The 17,285-nt window shown below is 41.9% G+C and overlaps 1 long non-coding RNA gene across 1 annotated transcript; it reads right to left on the bottom strand.

Annotated features, from left to right (window-relative positions):
• Positions 1-2,563: 2,563 nt before the first annotated feature.
• Positions 2,564-16,202, bottom strand: LOC149323831 (uncharacterized). Its single transcript, XR_016280250.1, has 5 exons — positions 15,988-16,202; positions 10,118-10,247; positions 6,432-6,501; positions 5,663-5,797; positions 2,564-3,612 (listed from the first exon to the last, which is right to left on the bottom strand). It is a non-coding gene; the product is annotated as an uncharacterized LOC149323831 (long non-coding RNA).
• Positions 16,203-17,285: the final 1,083 nt, after the last annotated feature.

Genomic DNA, 17,285 nt, shown 5'->3' with positions numbered 1-17,285 from the left:
CTGGTTACTCAGAATACATAACTCCTATCATACATAGGGTGAGTGAAAGGAAAAAAAATACAGAATGCACTTCAAGGAGGCAGACATATTAGTCTGTTGCAAAAGCAACAGCAAAAGTCCTGTGTCACCTTTAAGACAAAAGTGTGTGTCACAAGCCTTTGTGGACTGCAGCCCACCTCATCAGATGTGCATACATATATAGTATACAATCTGAAAAAATAATTATCATCAAGCATTAATGTCTACAGTGGAAACCATTGATTTGGTCCAGACTAAGGCTGCTGCCGCACTGCAGAATTTATGTATGGTGAAACTGCTTGAACTGTCATGGCTCCATCCTATGGGATCCTGGGATTTGTAGTCTGTTGTGGCACCACCAGGTCTCTTTGAGAGCTCCACAGCATTGAGCTATGACAGTTCAAGCAATGTCAAACTGCATTAATTCTGCAGTGTAGATGCAACCTAAGGGGGTATCCACACTGTAGAAATAAAGCAGTTTGACACCACTTTAGCTGCCATGCCTCTGTCCTACAAAATCCTGAATACCTCACCAAACTACACATCCTAGGATTCCACAGGATTGAACCATAACAGTTAAAGTGGTTCAAACTTCTTTGTTTCTGCATTGTGGCAGGTCTGTAGTCATGAGTAGTGTAGAGCTGTAGAAATCAATGGGAAAAATTAATTGTGATTAAGTTAGGTCCCATTGACTTAGTATGACTGACCCAGTGTTTGGCTGCTGAGAAAATAATAATGTTGGCCTCATCAAGACAGAAAGCAAACTGCAATTAATTTAATCTAGCAGGCAGCGTGGGTAAGAAAGCGAGTGGGTCATTGCATCCACCTCCCCACTGATCTGTCTCTTTATTGAGCATCTCCAGATTGACTGATCTGGCTAAGCTGAGCGTACTCATCCTCCCTCAGCTATCTTTTTTCTGAACAGTGTTATGTAATGGCTTGAGCATTGGTCTTTGACACTGAAAGACCAGGGTTCAAATCCTGGCTTAGCTATGGAAACCCACTGGGTGATGTTAGGCAAGTTGGGTGATTTTGGGGAACGCTTCTAAACAGCTCCCAAAAATTGACTCCTGGGGAATGCATCCGGAATGGAATGGGAACTCCCACAGTGGTGGCGGCATTCTTCTGTGCGGTAAGATGCGTTTTATGCCACCTTCCATTCCCATCCCGCTCCCTTTTGTAACGCGACAGGCCTATTCCAGGGCTTGTGTAATAAACTTAACTGTTTTTGTGCACAAGGCCTGGACACTGCATTGGCCCCATTGGCTTGTCCCCTTCGTTGCCACTGCTGCCGCCAGATCTCCCTATGACAGCCTGGCTGTTGCTTCTGCTGAGGACAGAATGAGGTTCCTCACCATGTGATCAAAAAGGATGAGGTTGTCCTACTTGTTGATTGTATGGGAGTTTCCTGGAAACTCTAACGTAAACTGTGGGTTCTCTTAAATCAGATTAGCAGGTTAAAGCAGTAGTTTTGCTGAGATGTGGCCATACATCATTTGAACAGATCATTTCCAATTCTGACGACTGGCAGATTGGGAGGTTGGCAGTTCAAGGCTTGAGTGCTGTATGATGGGATGAGCTCCTGTCACTAGTCCCAGTTTCTGATAACCTAGCAGTTGAGAAGTATGCAAAATTGAAGTAGATAAATAGTTACCACTTTGATGGGAAGGTAACAGCGTTTGGTGCCGTCATACTGGCCACATGAGCACCAGAGCAGTCCTCGGACAGCCATGTCTCTGTGGTTTAGTAAATGATTAGCACTGCCCCCTTCATGTTAAGGGACTACCTTTACCTTACCTTTTCCTTTAAACCAGATTAATAGCTTAAAGCAGTAGTTTGAGTCATCTGAACAGATCACACCAGGACCAGGGCGGGGGGGGGGGGGGGTCCAATGTATATCCATAGTGTAGAGAAGCCCTGAGTGTTTTTGTCACAGTGATAATGTGGCATTGCCAAAATTTCTTAAAACCTTTCACTCCATTTCACTGTGTCCCACTGCTGCCACCAATATGTGAAGGTGAGACTCACTCACCCATCTACTTTTCTCAAATGGCAGTCCAATGGGTCTTTTTAATCCTACCTCTGCCACCAATGCGTCATGGGATGGCAACTATCCCACTAGTTTGGCTCCTAATTTGTGATGTGACTTTCAAACTCGGTTCTTACCTCTAGTGCCACCTGCACTAGAACTCTCTCTAGATGCTAGCCTCTGGGTCTTCAAATCCAACCCCCCCCCCCCAATCTTGGCACCAATTACTTGTTGACAACCACACACCCACTATCTGATGTGTCCCCAACCTAAAAGACTTTTCTCTTTCATGTTTCTTTAAGCACTTCAGACAACTGCTTGTTCAACAAACAAAAGAACTTTATTTACAAATCAGGATGAATACAGTATCTTTCTCAGTGGATGGCATTTAAGATGGATGTGATGTATAAATACTTTAGTAGTTACATGGTTTAACTATTTCTTTTGCTTATCTTTGTAATTGTTTCTTTATAGCCTTATAACTATTCCTTTACCATCTAAGTTCTCACAGAACCTTCTGGTTATCTGTGACTCCACTAGTCACCAAGCACTATATCTACTGCAGGATATTACCACAACAATTTAATTAAGAACTTTCCTCGTCCCTACCTTGGTTACCTAAAACCCCTTTCCAACTCCCCCTCACAACAACCTGTCCTAGTCCTAGTGGCTCTTTAATCCCTCAGGGTACAATCAACATCTCTCCCTATCTTGAGTACGTAAACCCTCTTCTAATGGCACCTCACAGCAGTCTTCCTCAGCTTCCTTGGCTGCTAAACCCCTCAGGGTAAAATAAAACTCTCTTAAGTAACTCCAAACACTGCTCTGTCCCTCTATTTATACTCACTCCTGGAAGCAGCCCCCAACTTTTCCTGGCTTAGCTTCCTTTGGCTGTTGCCAGCGTTCTAATCTGCCTGTGTTCTCACCATGCTTTTGCTTTTCTTTTTTCCTTTATACTTGGTTTTAATGTTAGTATGTTTAAACATTTTGGATGTCATTTTTATGATGTGTTGTTGCTACGTATTTTCATGAGAAGCTGCTCTGGAAAAATTATCTGAAAAGTGAATGGAAATAACTTAAACTGACAAGGCTTTCACAGCTATTCTGGACTCTTTTAATAAACTGGTGGTTCTATCCACATCTTAGTGCTAGTTGGTAGTACAATATGCAAGACTCAGTACTAAATAGAGAAATATGAATTCTTAAGCAGCAGTTTCCACTTCAGGTCTCTAACAGCACAAACCAAAACAGATTTTCTAGGGAGTTAAGCTCCTTCGAGCTCAATGTTGCTTAACCTTTGAATAAACATAATTAGCACTGTACTATTAATAAATGTTGTCTTAGGTGAGGAATTGGTGCATTGCTTCTGTGTTCACAGAAAACAGTTTTTCATTCAATTAAGCTTCAGTTTGTTACTTTACTGATCAAATTATTGGAACACATTCCTAACACTGCATTTTTATATTTATCAGGATTTGTATCATTCCATATCTTCATACAGTTTCCATGGTTGCCATGTGTTCCTTGCTGTCCTTGTGTTTCTAACATCCATCCTATGTAATTTTCTAAAAAGAAATGACAAATAAAATGAAAGAAGCTGAATTAAAATGTAGATACTTGTGGAATTCCATTCAGAGTAAACATGTACAGGAATGGCTTGCAAAAGTCTATGCATGTTAACATAGAAGTAGGATCAAGTGAAACATATTGTTGTTCATGATGATGTTATGTGTTTCAAATTCAACTTATGACATTCTCATTGCAAGGTTTTCTTGGCAAGATTTGATCAGAGGTGCCATTGTCTTCTTCTGAGGCTGACAGAGTGACTTGCCCAAGGTCACCCAGTGGGCTTCCATGGCTGAGTAGGGATTTGAACCCTGGTCTCCTAGAATCCTAGTCCAGCACTGCACCAGAACACATAATATATAGCATTTCAAGATGCTGAAGGACTGTGTCATAGTCTTTGTATCTTTGCTTAAGGGACTTTTGATTATTCACAAGCATTCAGCAAATTTGTTTTTTCTTGCAAATGAAAATAAGAGAATGGGAAATAACTGTTTCCCTCACCTAGTAATATGCCTGTTGAAGGGAGGTACTTTACATATAGAAATGTGCATGAATTCAATGTAGGGTGAAGTTAGTGGGAATGCCATAAGACATAAGTCGACAGGCACATACACACACAATAATTCTTACAATAACCACTAGATGGAGCTTTGTCCATCAAGCTTACTAGGGACGTTATCACATGGGAGGAATGTCTCTCAATTTCGAAAGAAAAGAAAGTAGGACCAATTCAGAAATGAACACAAGTACGTGGATAGCTATGACACCACAGAAGAACACAGCGCCCAGCCCAAAGCCAAAGTAGTGCAAATGCAAAAGAAATTATCACATGAGTATGTACCCTTCGTAGTCTAGAATTCGAATTAGCATCCTTGCACATGCACAGTGAGGGCAGAATCGGATCATCACCTTTTTACACTTCCGGCGGGGCTTGCCTCCAGTTCCCATAGTTTTGCCTTGTTTCATGTTATTTGTTCATTCATTACCCTTTATTTCACATTATTTAGGCAATTCACCAATTCAAAATCAGTCCAAAGCAACTTTGTACTTGGTTTGAGCAGTAGACTATGACTGTAGAAGGCAGGGATGGAATCCCACTGGGTGACCTAATGCAAATCACACTCTCTCAGCCTCCTCAGAAAATGGCAATGGCAAACCCCATCTGAATAAACCTGCCAAGAAAACCCTGTGTCAGGGTCGCAAGAAAGAAAGAGAGAGCCAATCCATTCCCTCCAGTTGGAGAGGATGAGTTTGCAAAGGGAAAGAGCCAGAAAGGGCTGAGAGGAGGAGGGAGAAGAGGAGGCAGTGTGTGTGCGTTTCTGTGGGGAGAGAGGGCTGCTTCATTCCCAAAACAGCTCCAGAAATACTCAGAGAGGCTGAGAGAAAAGCCCCCCACACCCGGAGGGAGGGAGGGAGGGAAAAATTGCAGCCAGCAAAGGAGCATGGGAATTGTAGTCTGATTCGAAGGCAATCCAAGGGTGACCGAGATATGTGTTTCATACCTTCCAAATTTGAATTGGACGCAACTTTGGAGTGGAACAGGATTTGTAAATTCTGTATTTCCCTGAATTTACATATCTTTCAGTTGGCCCTGGATTGGGTTCGAACTGACCTAGCATTGACTTCGATTACATGTGATAAGCTGTCACGCAATAACGTGAATCCGCATGATTGCATCACACTGCATTGACTTTCCAATTATCCCCTATTTCCCCTATGTGATAAAGTTCCTAGGAGACATCTATATGCTATGGGACATGATGAGTCCACTTTAACTATTCCATTGTGAGGACTTTGCTGAATGCAGTTTGTGATGCCAGAAGACTATGCACTACATCCAGTATAAATATAAATATGAATATAATTGAGGAAAAATACACTTTTTAAAGACATTCAAAATATTACTTACACATATTTTACTCAACGGAGTAGGTGGATGTGTCAAAGGAATATGTGCAGTTTTTAGAATATACACATTTGAAAATAATGCACCCCCCCCCAAAAAAAAGATGGATACTTTTTTTTAAAAAAAAAGAAAGAAATCCATACCTTCCAACTGTTCTTATTTGGCAGGGACAGTCCTGATTAAGTCTTCGCAGTGCTACTTTTTCAGCTGCTTTCAAAAGTCCCAATTTCTTTCTCCTCCTTCCACTTCCCCCTTTTAGCAGCAGATTACTTCAGATGCTGCAAATTCAGTTCAAAGTGTAGAAGTAGTTTACAATTAACTCAGCAGGGAGGAGGGGGGCAGACTCTTGCCCTTCCCAATGGGTTTAGGCAAAGGCAAAATGCTTCAGTGTCTTCTAGATCATATGTTCTTCCTCATTAATAACTTTTACCATTTTAACCATACTCTGATGTTCCTTGGCCATGTGAGTCTCACTTTCAAGATATGATATTTAAATGCTGCGTGCATCCTAAGAGGCCGGAAGCTGCCCCAAAGCCACGCTCCAGTCCTAAGGACTGGAGTGCAACTTTGGTGCAGCTTCTGGACTCTTAAGTTGCATGCGTCATTTAAACAGCATACCTCCAAAGTGACCTAAAGCAGCTTTATCTTGGCCTGTCTGTACAGGCCCACAATGACAACACAATTATGTTTGTGCAATATTGAACTCAATGCAGATGGTTCACATTGCACAGAATGTCCTTCAGCTTCCATACTTACAACAGTATAAAATACTGACCCAAAAATATTTATTTATTTGTTTGTTTCATTCCTATGCCATCTTTCTCCCAGAAAGGGTCCCAAAGCAGCTCACAGATAAAATACTTTAAATTTTTTACAATAAAAATGTAAAGACAATTAAAATCATCTACTTACATTTCAGCCATGCAGTGTCAACCATTTCTCCCATTTTCATAAAACTGGACTATTCATTCCCATGTTTGCTCTGGCAAAAAATCAAAATTAACCTAGTAAACTTGGCAGATTACTAGAATCCGAAGTCCTGAGATTTCAGAGTCACAAATGATGGGCCCTGGTGATGTCATTAAGTGGGATACATAAAGTGTCAAACACTAAGAACAAAGGAGGAAAGTGGGAAGAAGAGAGAGAAAATGGGACATCCCAAAAGCAGCTATAAATGTGAGATGGCAGTGGATTAATTTGGATAGTTGCAGTGTGTGTGCGCGCATGCATGCACATGTGCGTGCTCACTTTATAGCCTGAAACCTACTATCAGCAGAAGTAAAGCTATTGAATCAAACTGTTGAATAGCAAATTAACACATTCGTAAATTCCACTGATTAAGTGGGCCTACCCTGGGTGAAGAGCCAGTGTGGTGTTGTGGTTTGAGCAATGAACTTCAACTCTGGAGACAAGGGTTCAAGCTCCAGCTTGGCCATGAAACCCATTGGGTGATCTTGGGCAAGTCATATGCTCTCAGCCTCAGGAGAAGGCAATGGCAAACCTCCTCTGAATAAATCCTATTCAGACTTGATGACACACAACAAATCACCTTGTCCAGTTACGTGTGGCAGTGCCTTCTAAGGAATGAAGAAATATTCCCAATTATTAAGGAACATTCTGGCTCAAATAGGTGGCGTTTTCAGGAAAACAGAGTGGTAGGCTCATTGTCGGTAATCAAGATGGCCAAATTCACAGGATGATGTCAAGAAGAAAATTAATTGAGCAAGCGATTGACAAATTTGTGAACAGCAGATGGTGCTCTGAGTAACAGAAACTTGATATTTGCCTGGAGATGACTAATCTTTCCATAGTTGGAGAGCAAACAAAAGTTAATCGTGGCTGTGAGGTATTGTTTGCTGAAGAGCTAGTGCAACTCTTACAGCCTCAGGTAGTGGGCTTGGTAAAAAGATGAGACAAGCTGCAATGGCTATCTACAAGTGTTTGCTTTTTGACCAGATGCATCAAACTGTGGTAATAAAAAAAGAGAGCAACGCAAGAGCTCCTGTTAAGCCATCTGTTCTTTGTTTAGAATATAGTAAGTCTTATAGGAAGGAAGACAAAATGAGATAGTGTGATGGGGAGTCTCAGTCACCCAACTATTTTTCTTTGTTGGTAGTACAATGTGTCTTTTTATCCTACTGCTGCCACCAATATGATGGCTACCTCCCTAGCTGCCACCCTTGAACTCGGATCCCTTGCTTGAGTGACTCCCACACTTTTCCTTTACCTCTGGGCCACTTGTAGGAAGACAGGGCACTCACTATTTTGAGCAATAAAAGTATTATTGTGTTTGGCTTATAGTTTCTTAAAATACCTCAAATGACCACACGCTGAAGAAAAACAAAGGAAAACTTTATTTAAATGATAGTTGGTTACAGTATCTCTCTTCTGGTTGCTATTCAGAATTGATACAATGTTAATGTGCTTAAATAGTTACAAAGATTTACAGTATCTGTTATTATATTCTATAAGTGGTCTCTAAGCTACAGTTTCACATAAGACATTTGACTTGGCTCGGAGCTTTAAAATTTTGTTGCTACTTTAAGACTTTTCCAGCCACACCAATTCAATTTCCACACTAATAATAATAATAATAATAATAATAATAATAATATGTTTTATTTATAGACCGCTATTCCGCAATGATCATAGCGGTGTACAGTAAAAATTGCAATAGAATACAATACAAAATACACAGTGACAGTTAAAGGAGGGAGGGGCCTCTTCCTTCAGGCAGTCCCTGATGTTGCTGGGTCTGCCTGATCGCAGACCTGATCACTAGACCTCTTTTTAGGCCAACCTGAGTACTCAAACCCCTTCCAGCTTCCCCTTTCAGCAGTGGATCTCAGCCACCTTGGCTATTAAAACCCCTCAGGGTCCAATAAACTTCTAACTCAAAGCAGAGCTCTGTCCCTATCTGATTCCCTATCTAATTCCACACTCCTCATTCAACCTATTTATACTTGCTCCTGCAAGTAGGCCCCACTTTTTCTTGGCTAAGCTCCCAGTGGCTGATGCCAGACTCACTCTGACTGGATGTTGCCAATGCTCCAATTTGCCTTTTCTCCATATATGGGATGAGTCTTATAGGAAGGGATGAGATGGGAAAGAAATAGCGATTAACTAATAAAGAATCTTTTCTTTGTTTCCTCAGCATAGTACTTGTAGTAGGGAGGAAGAAGAGAAGGAAGATGGCTAAGATGCTACACTGGGGTTCTGTAATGCAAATCTCTGTATGTAGAGTTACACATTGGTTTATTATGCAACCCTTGGGTTGAATAAAAGTTTGCCAAGTTTTCTGAGACCTATATCAGGCCATCTCAAGTCTCATGAGAGAGGGGCCTCTTGTAGGATCTCAGTGTACCTCCATGCTCTCGCAGGAACCTAAAACCCCATGCAAATCTCACGATCTAATGACAACCATTGTAGGATGAAAACATTAGTCTGCTGCTTGGTGTCAGCCTGGTGGGATGAAGATGAAGAAGAACAGCACCATACCAACCATAATTCCAACAGATGTACCTGGCATTTGGTATGTATGGCCTGGTGGCTACATGAATACTCATGCTTGGAGCTCAGCGTGATGGAAAAACAGCTGGCAACTGGTCTCAAAAGTGAGATTTTGAGTGCCTCAGATCATCCTGATACAGACTGAGACTTCAGCATCTCCCAAAGGGGATAGTGTGTTCAAAATATGAGACTGGGAAACTCTGGTTGAATTGCAATGCTGCGTACCAGAATGCACACCAGAATGTGCAAGTGAATGCACAACCAGGGATCCTTTCACACTACACAGTTACAAGACTACAATTTCACTTTAGCTGCTATGGGTACATCCTGTGGAATCATGAGGCTTGTAGTTTGGTGAGAACCTAGAGGTCTCTGACAGAAAATACTAAATGCCTCTCCGTAAAGTGCAAATCTGCCTCCATGGGGATGTACTTTGTTAAGACCATTTCATATTTTCCATTCTAGAACAGATTATAGTTCTCTATAGTTCTGCATCGCTTAAGGCCCAAAAGATGGCCCTTGGAACATCCAGTTTCTTTTTTTTATAAAGGTAGGATGCCTCCCCCCCCCCCCCCCCCGCATGTGACATTGGAAAAAGTCCTTTCATTTGGACTATAAATTAAAGCAGTGATGTCACTAGAAGCTGCAGGGGGTGCAGATGACACCAAGTGACATCCCAGAGGGGTGTGCCATTCAGTGGGGTGGGACACCTGGCACTGCTGCTGGGTGAGTGAGAAAAGATATCACATCCCTTTCTCGTTTGTCCAGCAGCCACACCAGTCCCTTCCATTTGGGCTTTGACATGGTTTCTGGAGATATAACCTTTGACTAAGAGCAGCTTCTGGCTTTCAAAAATGACAAGAGGTAGATGATCTGAAGAGATTAGCACTATTCTGTTGGATACATAATGAGAAATTAGATGTTCAAAAAACACACTTGTTGAGGGAAGATGATAAATCCTTTTGGTAGGCTCTCCTAAATAATAAGGGTCCTGACCAACACATAACAGGAAAACTCTCTTAATATTTAATTTTATAATTCGTTGTTTTCCAGATTTAGGAACATTCTTGCTGGAAAAATGAGCTCACCTTCTAATTTTAGTAGCTAAGTAGCCTGGCAGCCTTTTATCACAATTCTTTTATTTCCAGGAGTTTCACTGACAACAGCTCTGGCAATGTGAAAAGCAATTAGGAATACTGGATCAATTCCTTGGCTGACCTAGAAAATCATAGGTGTCAAAAGGAAATGGAATGGACATAATAACAGCCTTTTTGCATCCAACATGCAATGCAGTAATTAACTACCTGTCTCAGAGCCTCAACATCACACCCACCCACAACAAAGCTAGGTAAATAGGAAACATTTTTGTTCCATTCTGTCAGACATTGTGTGTATCCACATTTTTCTCTATAGCAAACACCATTCAAGGTGCATTTCTTACACACCAATCTGGCAGTAAGTTCTGCCTCTGTATCTATCTGGGAAGATTAATTTGCCATTGCACCGTGAATCTTCTCCCAAGCATATTTCTGCCTGTCCATATATTTTAATGCTAGATAGTTTAAGGTTAGACATCTGAGGCTGCATCCGCACTGCAGAAATAATCCAGTTTGACACCACATTAACTGCCATAGCTCAATGCTGTGGAATTCAGGGAAATATAATTTTCTGAACCATTTAGCCTTCTCTGTCAGAGAGCTCTAGTGTCACAACAAGCTACAGATCCCAGAATTCCATAGCATTGAACCATGGCAGTTAAAGTGGTGTCAACCTGGATTACTTCTGCAGTTTGAATATAGCCTGAGATAGTTCCTGGAATGCCCCTGAGTCTACCCACAGAACTGGTCACAATTCACCTGAAAATTTCATTCACAAAGAACTTCAGTGGGAAGGCAAGGAAGAACAGTTAGTAAATAACAAAAATGCAACCCAGTCCATCCCAAGATATTTTGTAAGGCTTGCAAGATTCAGTGGAGTAGAGACACTGTCACATAACAGAACAAACCAAGGTTCACTGGAAAATGTGGCTTGTTATGAACAAGCATTATGCTTCTATATCGTGCACCATTGCACAAAGATTAGCTTTGTGGTAGGTTTATTGTGTCATCACATGGCAGGCAGCTTCCCTTCCCTCACTGATACCTTCCAAACAAACCGAAAAAGAAAGAAAGAAAAGAAAAAAGACAGATGGAAAGAAAAAAGGACTCATTCAAACTAGGAAATAACACTTTTTGGGGGGGGGGGTGGCTGGCAAAAACCTCACTTAACCCTGTACTTTTGAATCATGGGCTTTCACTCTCGATTTCATTCAGAGCCATGGAGAGATTCAGTCGTGGTATATGTAGTGGTAAATCATCAAATCTCTCTGGATCTCCTCAGTACAAAAACATGAGTGTGAATGACCTCATAGAAAGAAAAGAAGTGAAGCAGTCCATACCATCTAGCTGGGTGTTCAAGACATGGCAGCATTTCCAACAAGCCATTTGTTGTGTCATAGGAATGCTTTTGATGGCTAAACTTAACTAACCCTACCTGTTCCCCCTTCCCAGCTCCTCTCTGCTTCCTCCCAACAAACTCTCTTACCCCAAGATCCTTAACTATAATTCAGCCTTAACCATGGATGAGGATATAGTTGCATTTTCTTTTACCATGGTTTATCTTAACCAGTTTCCTCTCAAACTGGGCTTTAGATCCAGCTTTAAATCATGGAGTGGATGGGAAACTTGCTTACGTTTAATGTAGTGATAAATTTTTTAAAAGTTTTAAGACTATTGGTGAAAGAGCCAGGAGATTTTACACATGAAAAGAATGGAGTTAGAGAAGGGATCTATAGTCTTAACTATGGTTAATGGTTGCAAATGCTGTGTTTGCACTTGAAGCAAGTCCCAACTGAGAATGTTTTATCAGAAAACAAAAGTGACAACAGACTAACTGCTTTCAATATTTCCATCTGTTATCTTACAACTCTCATGCCTCTTTGCCACACTATTTGACTTGGCGTTTGAAATATAGATTATTGAACATTCCCTTCTTTTTAGGCAAGAATATTTTCTGTGTCATCCATTATAGATCTTCAAACGAAGGGCTTCTGCCCTGGTTCACTACCTATAATGACATACGGCAATGGATTTATTACTAGTTGAGCATTTATTGCTTTATTCCATGAAGGAACACTGGACTTCATTAATAAGCCTGCAAATCTTTAGTTCTAAGTGCACTTCCTTATCATGTACCCAGGCCTGCATTATTGCATGTTTATCATTGAAAATGTTCTGGTAACAATCATTGTTAAATAAAACATTGCAAAGCAAAATGAGGGAAAATCCATTTGTTGCTGGACACCAATATCACACCAAGTTAAGATCCCCTCTCTTCTATATGTTCTTAGATATCTAAATAGTTGAAGCACCACAATCTTTAAGAGCTATTTTCCTCATAGTTGTTTCATTGTAGAGTTTATGCTCATCTCTAGTATTTTAAAGAGAAATAAAATTTATCCATCACCAGGAAATCCACCTGATAACATCTGAAGGAGAAACAAGATAATGTAGCCCGTGCTGTTGGCCAGGAACCAACTTCCATTTCATAGAATCATAGAATCTTTTCTCCCAGGAAGGGCAGGAAAAGCACATTACAACATGGCCATTGCTTGATTACAGACCATCAACTGGTTATTACAACAAACATCATGTAAAAACTGATACCTGAATTTCATTATTTTCCTCTTCCTCTTCTTCACTATAGCTCATATCTATTAAATTATGACTGAGTTTCTAGAGCAGCTACTAAGGTCCAAAACACACTGCAGAAATAATCCAGTTTGAGACTGCTTTAACTGCCCTGGCTCAGTGCTAGGGAATCCTGGGAATTTTACTTTATTGTGGCATCAGATCTCTCAGACAGAGAAGGCTAAATGCCTCACAAAACTACAATTCCCAGAATTCCCTATCATTGGGACAGGGCAGTTAAAGTGGTCTGGAACTAGATTATTTCTCCAGTGTGTTTTAGACCTTAGTTAAGTATACTTAACTAAATAGTGTCTCCAGGCCCCACCACTCCAATTCTGCTTAATCTACTGCTGCAAGTGATGGAGTACTGTAGGCTGAGGTGCAGCAGACTGGCATTTCATCCCCTCCCACCAGTGATCTCTGGTGTGACTATCAGAAGCAGGATCCTGTCACAAGTCTTCCTCACACTGGAGATCCCTGGGAAGGAGGTGGAAGCATCACTCTGCTGGATCATGATTGGCAGCAGAACACACTTCTGTTGCTTGTAGTGGCTGCTGCCTGGTAAGGCAGAATTGGGGAACTTTTATGGTCCCTACACATTCCCCACACTCTTGCCATATCTGCGAATATGTAGGGATTATGAATACAAATCAGCTACAGTTGCATAATTCTAGGTTAAACTTTGGAACTGTGATTGTGAATTCCAGCTCTTATACCATTATTTTATGTTAGAATGAATTTGCTTGTTTCCTCCTTCTTTCCCACCTGTTTTCCCTTTTGTATTTTATACTGTATGCCACTATCTTAAATGTTCCAATACCTCAAGTACAGTGGCAGAAAGGCAATCCATAAATGTATTTATTAGGAATAGAAACAGAATTGTGGAATCATACAGTTGGAAGGGATCGCAAGGATCATCTAGTTTGACCCTCTGCCATGCAGGAATCTACAATTAAGCACTCCTGAGAGATGCCCATCCAACTTCTGTTTAAAGATCTCCAATGAAAGAAGGTTCACTACCCTCCAATGCAGTCTATTCCACTGGGTTTATCACCTGTTAACAAGTTTTAGTTAATGTTTAGCTGGAATATATTTTCTTGTAATTTGAATCCATTTGAATTCATGTTTTGGTCTCTCAAACAGCAAAGAAAAGCTATCTCCAACTTTTGCATGACATCCAAATATTTAGATACAACTTTCATAGCACCTCTCAGTCTCTTCTCCAAGCTAAACATAACCAGCTCCCCAGGCCATTCCTTGAATGCTCACAGTTGGTCATTACAATAAATATCTTGTTAAAACTAGTACTTGAATTTTGTTATTTTCCTCTTTTTTACCCTTCTCTCTTTCCCTATACATAATATCTCTTAAATTATGGCTGAGGTTCTAGATCAGGTAATTAAGTATCATGGAAACCTATTCAGCCACACACATGCTGTTTTGGCCATGCAGCAAAATAAAACAATTATTTTGATCCCTCCAACCCAACTGAACTACAATAGAAATGAGATCTGATGTAAAATTTATATCTGTGACTTTAACATTATCACTTTTCTTCTCCTGTATGATTTTTTAAAACAGCTTATGCCTGATGAAGAAGCCAGTGGAGCTTCAAAAGCTTGCAGAATGAATTTTGTGCATTTTGGTTAGCCAATAAAGGTAGCCACTCTTTAGTGGATTTTGGATTTGTTTAGTTAAGTATCGTTAACTAAATAGCATCTCCTTCCCTCACCCCACAAGAACATTAGTTTTAAAAATGGCACAAGCAGGGTTGAGGAGTGGGGATGGACTCTCCCTTTGAGAATGCCACGATGAACAGCACTATCACAGAGAAAAGGGAAGGGGATCCTTCTTTGTTTTATGACTCCCTTTATGTGAAAAACTTTGAATTAAGATGGTTTAAACCATGAATTGTTTTAACTCCATGCAGCACCAAACATGTGTTTAGGATGGTACACACAACTACTGTTATAACTACTGTGGTATCACCTCTTCTTGCATACTAGTGTACCAACAGCCTAACTGTACCTACATCCTGATTCAGGATGTTATTTTGTCTCAACAGTGTGCAATGGTATAATTGCACTGGAAACTGCCACCACTGTAAAATGCTGTAAAATATTAGATGTACAATAATAGAGCCAATGTGACGTAGTGGTTTGAATGTTGGACTAGGATTCTGGGAGACCAGGGTTCCATGTTTCACTTGGCCATGGAAACCCACTAGGTGACCCTGAGCAGGTCACATACTCTCACCCTCAGAGCAAGACAATGGTAATCCCTCCTGCAACAAATGCTTTCAAGACAACACCATGATTGGATTGCCTTAGGGTCACCATATGTCAGAAATGATTTAAAGGCACACAATAACCATAATATTCATCATTCTCTCCTAACGACTTTGCCAACTATTTCATGTCAAAGATTACCACCATTCACTCTGAGATAGTCCCTCCTGATTCTTCTTCTGCACATAATCTTCTATCACCCTCGCCTAAAAAATTTTCCGTGTTTCCTCCTGCTTCTTTGGATGAACTCTCTACACTTCTGAACTCTTGCAAACCTGCAACCTGTCCTCTTGATCCGATTCCTACTCGTCTTCTAATTTCTATAGCTCCCTCTTTTCTGCCCTCGCTTCTCCATATCTTCAATCTCTCTCTCTCTACAGCAGGGGTAGGCAACCTTTTTGAGCCGGGAGCCAGGTTGCTGTCCCTCAGACAACTGGGGGGCCGAAGCCGGGGGGTGGAGCTTCACCCTCCAGGGGTGGAGCTGCATGCCGGGGGTGGGGCTTCCACCCTCCAGGGGCGGAGCCACATGCCAGGGGTGGAGCTTCCACCCTACGGGGCGGAGCTTCCACCGAAGCATCATCATCATCATCACCACCACCTCCACTACTATCATTGTTACAGCAGACCTTTCAGCAATAAATGCACCAAAAATACACAGAAATGCACTTTGGAAAGTCACACTCCTCCTCCTCCTCCTCCTCTTTCTCCTCCTCCTGCTCTTTCTCATTGAGAGGGGATTTTGCACAAAGAACACCCAGAGCAAGTAGTAATAATAATAAATAATACTAAGAATAAAGTTACAAGCAAGGAAATTACTACAATACAACTGAAAATAAGCTGCAGCAAGCATGCACACAGTTTCAACCCAGAAAATCCACAGGGTGCTGAGAGGGAAGTTTGCAGAAAGAACACCCAGCTAACCCCCTCCCCCAATGAACCGACCTCTCGCCTTGCTGTGGCTGCAGGTGCCGCTCTGGCTCCCTTTCTCCCTGGCTCTGCACTCCTTCTGCTTCCTCCTCCTCCTTTCCCTGCTCTTAGGGAGGAGGAGGAGGAGGGCGGAGAGCGAGGTGGAGCCTGCTGCAGGCCTACTGCAGCTCCTGGAGCCCTGTTGGAGTGCTCCAGGGGCTGCACCAGGCCTCCTACATGGGCGCTGCCATTTTGTTTTTCAAAATGGCGGCCGAAATCTCGTGTGACCTTTGACATCCTGAGGTCACGCGAGACTTCGACCGCCATTTTGAAAAACAAAATGGCGCCCGGGGCGGCAAAAAACGGGGGAAATTGGCGGCAATCGGTGGCAGGACTGCTCAGGGGCCGCTGGGAAGGCCTTGGCGAGCCGGATCCGGCCCGCGGGCCACAGGTTGCCTACCCCTGCTCTACAGGCTCCTTCCCTTCAGACTTCAAACATGCTCTCATTTCCCCAATTCTGAAAAAACCTTCCCTTGACCCCTCCTCTTTGTCTAGCTATCGTCCGATTTCTCTTCTTCCCTTTCTTTCTAAGGTTTTGGAATGGGTTGTCTATTCGCGCTGTCTTGAGTTTCTTGAAGCCAACTCCATCCTCAATCCCTTTCAGTCTGGTTTCCGCCCAAGGCATTCTACAGAGACAGCTCTCACTAAGATCTCGAATGACCTTTTACAGGCCAAGGCTAATGGCCTTTACTCTGTACTCATCCTTCTCGATTTGTCTGCAGCCTTTGACACTGTTGATCACTGTCTTCTAGTTGATATACTTTCTGACCTTGGGTTCTCAGACTCTGTTTTCGACTGGTTTAGATCTTACTTGTCTGGCAGATCTTTTGCAGTGGTTGCAGGGGGCCAGATTTCTTCTCCTGTTCCCTTATCTGTTGGAGTTCCCCAAGGCTCTGTTCTGGGTCCCCTTCTGTTTTCTCTCTACACACTGTCCTTAGGAAAACTCATTAGCTCTTTTGGCTTTTCCTACCATCTATATACCGATGACACCCAGTTGTATCTTTCCACCCCCGACCTTTCTCCAAGGCTTGAACAGCAAGTTTCGTCTTGCCTCACAGCTGTCTCGCAGTGGATGCGCCATCAGCGTTTGAAGCTCAACATGTCCAAGACGGAGCTTCTTGTCTTTCCTCCTAAGTCCACCCTTCAACACTCCTTTTCTGTCTCTGTGGACAACATTTCTATTCAACCAGTCCAGCAAGCCTGCAGTCTTGGTTTTATCTTTGACTCTTCTCTGTCGTGTATCCCTCAGATCCAGACCACAGCCAAGGCTTGTA

This window comes from Sceloporus occidentalis, unplaced genomic scaffold, assembly GCF_023333645.1.
Source record: "Sceloporus occidentalis isolate IW3139 unplaced genomic scaffold, rSceOcc1.0.p SCAF_1, whole genome shotgun sequence".
Taxonomy (NCBI): Eukaryota; Metazoa; Chordata; class Lepidosauria; order Squamata; family Phrynosomatidae; genus Sceloporus; species Sceloporus occidentalis.
Note: the sequence above shows the minus strand (reverse complement) of the source record. Positions and strands in the feature narration are given on the sequence as shown.